The 8807-nt window shown below is 30.4% G+C and overlaps 1 long non-coding RNA gene and 1 other non-coding gene across 3 annotated transcripts; both read right to left on the bottom strand.

The window, feature by feature from the left end:
• Positions 1 to 9: 9 nt before the first annotated feature.
• On the bottom strand, positions 10 to 2462 carry LOC122635127. 2 transcript variants are annotated; one of them, XR_006328566.1, is made up of 5 exons: positions 2411 to 2462; positions 1914 to 2003; positions 974 to 1051; positions 808 to 889; positions 10 to 232 (listed from the first exon to the last, which is right to left on the bottom strand). It is a non-coding gene; the product is annotated as an uncharacterized LOC122635127 (long non-coding RNA). The 2 variants fall into 2 exon arrangements; XR_006328565.1 differs by having other exon boundaries at positions 812 to 889.
• A 4154-nt stretch (positions 2463 to 6616) lies between these two features.
• Positions 6617 to 6780, bottom strand: LOC122635299. Its single transcript, XR_006328631.1, has one exon. It is a non-coding gene; the product is annotated as a U1 spliceosomal RNA (small nuclear RNA).
• Between the last annotated feature and the right edge of the window lie 2027 nt (positions 6781 to 8807).

The raw sequence follows: 8807 nt of genomic DNA, 5'->3' as shown, positions 1-8807 counted from the left end.
AACAGAAAAGTATGTTATTTTAGAATTGAATTGTAAGATGGGGATAATTTTCTTAGTGAATCGACAACAATGTCGGGTCTTTGAGCGACCTTTATAGTTCTTGCTTCAGTTTCGCTTTGTAGTTCTGCGATGGCTCCAAAACACTCATCCCCCTCGTAGTAGGTTGAATGATGTGAGGTTGATTGAAATTATTGTTGAATCGTTAAATCGTTGAATCGTTGAATCGATGAATCTGTAATACAAAAAAGTATAAAAAAGATTAATTATATGTTGCATATCGAACCAATATATTTGTGAATGAATGAAAATGATTAAAAAAATATGTATATATGATTTATACGACCAATGAGAGAAGTTGCGATTGGAAGAAAGAAATATATTTACATGTAATTGTATCCAGACGAAGCTTTACAACCGTCGGTAAAGATGAAGAGAATGAATTTTTAAGTTCACACTTTCGACCATTACAATATTTATCGCAACGCAATCCTCTTCTCACGAATAGGCCGAAAGTGTGTTAATAATTCTAACAACGCGGCGAACATATAATTTTAACAAGAATATGACATAAATTATAGTTTTTTGATTTACTAACGCGACCGAGAAATTTTAATCGGCGAACAACACTGACTCTAATTCGTGATTTTACTTTATTTTATTTTTAAAGCAACCTATTTGGTTTATTACATACAATTGCTTTTTCTTTTGTTGCTTTCCGGAGACTCATTTTCAAGAATTATTTGGTTGGTGGTTTTATAATAAAAAATTATTCAAATTATTAAAGAAATGTTTAATAAAAAACTTTACTTACTTAAAATCTTCGTTGATGCTTGCGCGATGGATATCCTGCTGCAGAATGATGAAGAGGATGATTCTTCTTTTATTTGAACTGAAAAAGAAACAAAAATCAAATTATTAGTATCACTGTCATATTAAATTTATTGAGGAAATATGTAAAGTAACATTTACTTACCGGAATGTTTGATGGTTCTTTGCACGATGAGCATCCTGCCCCCTTATGATGAAGAAAATGATTCTTCTTTTATTTGAGCTAATAAAGAAATTAAGATTATTAATATCGTTATGTCAAAAAATTTAGAAATTTATAGAGGAAACTTAAACGTTCTGCTGGAGGATAATAAAAAATGATGCAAGTATAACTCTAATTCAGAAATTTTTATTTAGTCTAATTATATTTAATTAGATTATTTAGCTATAAAAAGCAAATTAGAATAGTACGAGCAAACGATGATTCTAAGACTGATCTGCACACGGTCACAAATAATTTCTAAAATCTGCAAAGTTGAAATATAAAAAGTGATAGATTTTTCTTTTTTCATATATGAAAAAATACATTTATAAAACACATGTCTTGTGAATCATTACCGAAGATAGCATATTAAAAAGTATATTATTGAAAAATATTAATAATTAATATTTGAGATTTAATCCAATGTTAATTTAATTAATCTTAAATAAAGCTTTTCGAGATATATCGAAGTATATAGTACATGCTTAAGATATATTTCAATCAAACCAATTGTAATTTTATTCACGTGTGAATTACTGCGGATGACGATAGAAACGAAAATGTTATAAATTTTCTAAATAAAACAATAACTGCGACAATCAACTGAATTATAAACTATACAAATTTGTATACTTTCTTGTGCAACGATCTATACTTTCTTCCTATGATATCAAATAAATGCAAACAAAATTAGAATTAAATTATTCTAAAATAAAATAAATGCAAGAAGAATTAGACCACGTTCACTTGTTGAGTACATGCCGAAAGATTCTGTAATACTAGACATACTAAATCTCCTTAGCCGAGCTCGAACGTTCTATTGTTTTCGTCACTATCTTTTTTTATTAAACTAGCTTTGTATCTTTGAAGGAGACAAGCTTACCTTATACACAGGACGTCTATCAAAACAAAGTCTATGTAGAAGAAGAAAGCCGGGATGATTCGTCTGTCGGTACGTAGGATTCTTGGAAACCTGAAAAACAAAAGATGAATTGTAGAGAAGTTTTATTGTGTGTATTATATATATACACATATATGAGACGGGTATCCTAAGCGTCGTGTGTGTGTGTGTGTGTGCGTATGGGTGTATGAAAATCAAATATAATAGTAAATACGATTAATGATGACTAATTAATGATAAATTATTATTAAAAAATTATTAAAAAGTAAGAAAAATATCGATATCGTGGGAAAAAAAAACAGAAAATAAAAAAACAAAAGTATGACGCAATAGCTTCCAAGACGCAGATTATATTTTCGCGAATATCTTTTAAACGCGAAAATACCCCGACTTGCAAACATTCACGCGTGGAAATCGCGTTTTTGCCAATCGATTGATATATAGGAAGACACTGTACATAAGAAAAATATAATAATTACCTGAAATTAATGAGGACGATACGGCTTCCGCGCGTAACTGTCGATCACCGAAGGCAAAATGGCGTAATATCTACCAACAAGCCGATTACGCGAATGCGCCGCGCATGCGCAGATACGTCGCTAGACAATTAATGCCCAATTTTTCGATCTAATAAACGAAAATATAATATTTTTATAAATACGATATAAAATTATACGAACCGTCGAAACACATCACAAATATTCTATAATCACATAATTAAAAGAGAAAAGTAAAATCTATAAAGAAATAATGCCAAAAGATACGAAAAAAAGAAAAAATACAATATGCAGTAACCACTTTTATTTTCATTAATATTTCTTTTTCAGTACTACTGTCACAATTTACGAATAATGCACCATAAAAAACACACTTTTAGGAATCGAGTGATATACTGGAACAGAATGTATCTTAAAAAATAAATATTAATTAGCCGTAATTAAGAGAAGAACGACGCAGATCTGTCACGAGTTAATAGCATTGACTTCGATGGTAAAGTTTCTCATCCTGCACGTACATTACGCCAACTTCATTAATGTTCTTTGAAATGAACACAATCTCTCGATCTAATAATCGAAAATACAAAATTTTTATAAATGCGATATTAGAGTGTAGAAATAACCGGAATGCGTCGAAAATATGCTATAACCACATATTATTAGAAGAGAAAAGTAAAATCTATAAAGAAATAATGCCAAAAAATACGAAAAAAAGAAAAGATGCAATATGCAGTAACCACATTTTTCATTAATATTTCTTTTTCAGTACTACTGTCACAATTTACGAATAATGCACCATAGAAAACACACTTTTAGGAATCGAGTGATATACTGGAACATAATGTATCTTAAAAAATAAATATTAATTAGCCGTAATTAAGAGAAGAACGACGCAGATCTGTCACGAGTTAATAGCATTGACTTCGATGGTAAAGTTTCTCATCCTGCACGTACATTACGCCAACTTCATTAATGTCGTTTGAAATGAACACAATTTCTCGATCTAATAATCGAAAATAGAAAATTTTTATAAATACGATATAAAATTATACGAACCGTCGAAATACATCACAAACATTCTACAATCACATAATTAAAAGAGAAAAGTAAAATCTATAAAGAAATAATGCCAAAAGATACGAAAAAAAGAAAAAACACAATATGCAGTAACCACTTTTATTTTCATTAATGTTTCTTTTTCAGTACTACTGTCACGATTTACGAACAATACACCATAAAAATCACATTCTTAGGAATCGAGTGATATACTGGAAAATAATGTATCTTAAGAAACAAATACTAATTAGTCATAATTAAGAGAAAAGGATGCAAATTCCCTCGTAATTGGTAACATTGACTTTGGTGGTAAACGATTCTCATCCTGCCCGTACATTACGCCACCTTCATTAATATCGTTTGAAGTGAACACGATCTCTCGATCTAATAATCGAAAATAGGAAATGTTTATAAATGTGATATCCGAATATAGAAATAATCGGAATGCGTCGAAAATATGCTGTAACCACATAATTAGGATAGAAAAGGAAGATCTGTGGAGAAATAATTGTAAAGAATACGAAAAAAAGAAAAGACGTATTATGCAGTCACCACTTTTATCACTAATTTATTTCTTCCAATTCATTTCTTTTTCAGTATTGTTTCAGTACAGTTTCCGTTTCTCAAATCTACATTACTACTATATAAGAGCATTATGAGTAACAACATGGTAAAATTAAAATATGACTAAGAGCCATTTTCGAAGAGTTCTGTGGGACCTTCAAAAATTACTATGGAACAAATTCGATAACTATCGTCATTATCAAAGAATTAAAACTGTTCCTGAATCTAAAGCATGGAAGAAAATCGACAAATTTAACATAACTCTAAAACCATCCTGAAACAAAAAACAGAGAAAGCGTAGGAAGAAAAATGAGAATTAATATATTAATTGCTGAAAATCTTAATCTAAAAATTGATTAATTTATTCTATGTTCTACGCGTTATGATTCTACAATTCTCTTTGTCTTTTTTCAATGACTCTACTCTATTTTTTTTTTTCAAAAGCAATGAGTTTACTTTACTTTATTCTGTCAAAAACAATGACTCTATGAAGACTTTTCTTTTATGAAGAAAATAGATTGAATATTTCATTTAAAAATATGCCACTCTCAAGTAAATCCAGAAGAGGAGTTACTCAGGGTCATGCTCGTCAATAATTACAACCAGTAACCTATACCGATATTGCCCTTTCATCTTAGGTATAATAGGCATTGAAAAGACTTAAAATTTTTCACTCACTATTTAAGTAGTTCTGCAATGGCTCTAAAACACTCGTTTGCAATGTAACAACAAATTGAAGGAGGGTGGATCCATAAGAAGTTGAAAATGAAATAAATATATATTGAAGGAAGTTAAAAATGAAGTGACTCAATCTCGTTGTAAAATGGTAAGGCAGGATCATAATGGTTATTTGTAAAAAGATCGTGAACAAATTTTTATTGCAATAGAATAACTGTGAAATTATTGCATGTCAAATTTATAAATTAACTTACCAATATTATTTCATAGAAGAAGCATATTAATTTCTTGATCATCTTCAATGATGCACTGACCCTAATATGCGAACAATCAATGCAATCGCTGGTCAAGGTCAGGATCGTAATGATGATCTGAAATAATGGGGGGGAAAAAAAAACTAAGTTATTAGTATCATTAATATAATAAAAGATTTTTAGCATTATTAAAGAAATGTTTAAAAAATAAATTTATTAACTTGAGTTTTCATGGATTCTTTGCAGGATAAGCATCCTGCCATAAGATGATGAAGAATAGAAACATACAATAGATTATACAACAAAAGAGAATAAAAAATTTCCTGTAAATCATTTCTGAAGGTAACACAGTAGAAAATATATTATCTAAAAATCATAATGAATAGAATGTAATGTGTTATGAAGTTTTAAATTATTAAAAGCTAAATATTATTGAAATGTACCAAAGTATGAAGCCATTTACTAGATATTATTTTAGATTAATATATATGAGTTATATGTAACTTGTAGGTACATGAAAAAAATAACACTTCTTTCAATTTTTATTTACACATATCGAATAATTCTCCCTCTCTTTGCAAATAATGCGATTTTCATCAGGCTTTTTTTTTCTTTTTTCTTTTTTCTTTTTTCTTTTAATAAAAAAGGGAATCGTCTTCCAACTTTTAAATTGTGTTAATGAAAAACAAAACAAAAAAAAGGAAGAAATGGAAAAGGGTAAAAAAAGAAGAAATGTAAGTGTAAACTATCTTTTATTTCGAATTTTACAGTTTAAGTCATAGTAATGTTTAGTAATAATAATTAGAATTATAGAGACACGATAACGAACAAAAATGCCGCAACATTTTTTTTTGTATTCTGGAGGTCTTATATAGAAAAAAATTTATAACATATGTCTATATAGAATAACATTTTTGTTAATTTCAATGAAGAAAGAAGATATGGCTTGTTACAGTTGCTTGAATTATTTTGTATGTGTTTGTAAGAGATTGTCGCAAAAATTACAAAAATTAGAAATACTTTGCTTCTGCTCTATATAGTTGGTTATTTTCTTGTTTTTTTTTTTAATTAATTAATTAAATAATTAATTTGTTTAACTGTATCTTGAATTTTTTTTTTTTTATTATTCTTAATAATTATCTTCGGGTACGGCTATATCTAGATACAGAGGATATTCTTTTTATCTGCCAGGATCGCCACCTGTTTCCAAGATTGCTCATTCTGAGGCAGTTTCTTTCTATTTCCTTGATTAATTAATTAATTTATTTATTTAATTATCTCACTTTATGACTACTTATAATCAACGTTAATGGCATTCGCAGATAAGTTGCATTTTTTTTTTCTTAATCTTCTATATTTTAAAGATATCGTTTTATAATCTTGGAATTTATAACATTATCGAAGGGGACATATATTCTGGATTAATCGATCGACGCTCACGGCATTTTTTCTTTCTTTCTTAACAATCTAATTCTTTAACCTATATTAATTATATTAGTTTTTCTAGCGAAGAATCCATGTATGGAAAGCAGTAAAGTATAAGAAAAACGTTTGTTTTTCTTAATTCTTGCTTTTTTTCTGAACTCCGACTCATGTACTTTTATAAAAAAAAGCTTTATTTTTGGAAATAAGTTTATTAGGGATAGCGCGAACGCAGTCCCCAACTATCAAAAATTTTACGCCCGAGATATCCACATTAGGGATATTCGCAAGGGTCAGCTCAACCTAAGTGCAATGGAAGAGCCTCACCCTGGAGGAACCGCCTTTATGATCACGGTAACCTCTGCGCCAGGTAAGTATGCCTTTTGTCGTCCATGCAACATAAATAAAATTGTACCAATGCCGTACCGCAAGCGCGAAACGTCATGTCCCTATGCGTACACTAGCGACAGTTTCCAGTACTAACAACTAAAAGAATCTAAGTCGTATGTGCTGTGTGTGTGCATGGGTGCATATATAAATTATTTAATTATACGATAGAAAACTTAGAAAATTAATATAAAAGTATATATAAGATTTTGATATTACATGTTAAAAAATTATATTATATTATATACATTAAATACGTTATATTATATAAATATATATTATATACAATAATTATTATATTAAATAAATAATTATATTATATACATAAAAGGCGTCTAGTCGTATTGGACATTCTCTATGTGTAGCAGTATCATTTTGTTACCCTTTCGAAAAGTATAGAATGTGGAAAATATGAGTGATAGAACATTGTACTTGCGTAAAATCTTCCTTAGTACTCGCTCCTATGGCATCCGCGAAATTTTCTAAGTTTCCTCGTCAAAATACAAAACGAAATTGAAGCAGGAACTCTAAAGGTCGGTCAAAGACCCGACATTGTGGTCGATTCACGAAGAAAATTATCCCCATCTTACAATTCAATTCTAAAATAACATACTTTTCTGTTATTGATGAAACATTGAAATATGCAGCCATTCGCTCGGTAATACTTGCGTTTTATAATTATATGTATAATTTAGTTAAATTATAAATATAATTAAGACAGATTTCAATATATCGCAAGTACTACCGACCCAGGTCCCACCGCGAGGAGGTTGCTGCATCTAGGGACCCACGAGCTAACGGGGACTCTAATCTCTAAGATTCGCGTTCGAGATGCCTTTCCGTTTCGGGAGTTTCAGGCTTATCAGAAAAATAAACCGTCCACACCGTCAACTTTAGACATCTCGAGACACGACCGGTCGTGTCTATATTTCGATTTCAAAAATCAAAACGCAGTCCTCGGCAGGACTTAGTCTCGCGTCCGCGAACACACGTGACGACCGGCACGCGCGTGAGTGTTTTTCCTATCATTCGCGTACAGAATAATATCAATTATATGCAGCGAAGTTCCAGTAATTTCTGTGTAGAAAGAAAGAGCAGAAAGAAAGGAAGAAGAAAAAGAAAAGAGGCAAGATACTGAGAAAGTAGCCGAATAATTCCTTCAATTCAACTAAACAATCTCGAATAATTCCTTCAATTATTATATAGAAATGAGAATAAGAAAATAGAGAAAATGTAAAAAGAAAGAAAAAGAGGAAAAACGCTGTAGAAGATGCCGAGATGGCAACCCACCCGAAAGAAATTTAAACTTAGATTAATTTAGAATAATTTGAATTTCCAATTTAAATTTATAAGAGAAAATCAAAATGAAAAATTTCCGATCCCAATCTAAATCGTAACGAGCGAAAGAAAGAACTTGCCTCGCATTTCGAATATTAGAAATAAAATTAGAAAAGCGAATGTAAAGAAAAGAAAAGAAAAATTTACAACTCGACTTTGTAACAATGTAGGGTGGAAGACGGAGTTGCAATTGCAATGAGGTTCTGAAAAAATAAAATACAAACTACTAATAAAATACAAACTACTAATAAAATACAAACTACTAATAAAATACAAACTACTAATAAAATACAAACTACTAATAAAATACAAACTAGTAAAAAAATACAAATTAGTAAAAAAATACAAAATAGTATAATTCTAAGTCCAGTCGTGAAGACAGATTGTCAGTCCCGAGGGTGCGAAAACTTCTAAGTTCACTCCTGGAGATAGATTGTCAAAGTCCTCCAAGAGTGCGAAAATTTCTAAGTCCAGTCGTGGAGACAGATTGTCAAAGTCCTCCGAGAGTGCGAAAACGTCTAAGTCCAGTCGTGGAGATAGATTGTCAAAGTCCCCAGAAGGTGCGAAAATGTCTAAGTCTAGTCGTGGAGATAGATTTTCAGTCCTCCAGGAGTGCGAAAACGTCTAAGTCCAGTCGTGAAGATAGATTGTCAATGTCCCCAGAAGGTGCGAAAATGTCT

Source organism: Vespula pensylvanica, chromosome 17 (genome assembly GCF_014466175.1).
Source record: "Vespula pensylvanica isolate Volc-1 chromosome 17, ASM1446617v1, whole genome shotgun sequence".
NCBI lineage: Eukaryota > Metazoa > Arthropoda > Insecta > Hymenoptera > Vespidae > Vespula > Vespula pensylvanica.
This window is presented reverse-complemented; position numbering and strand designations above follow the sequence as displayed.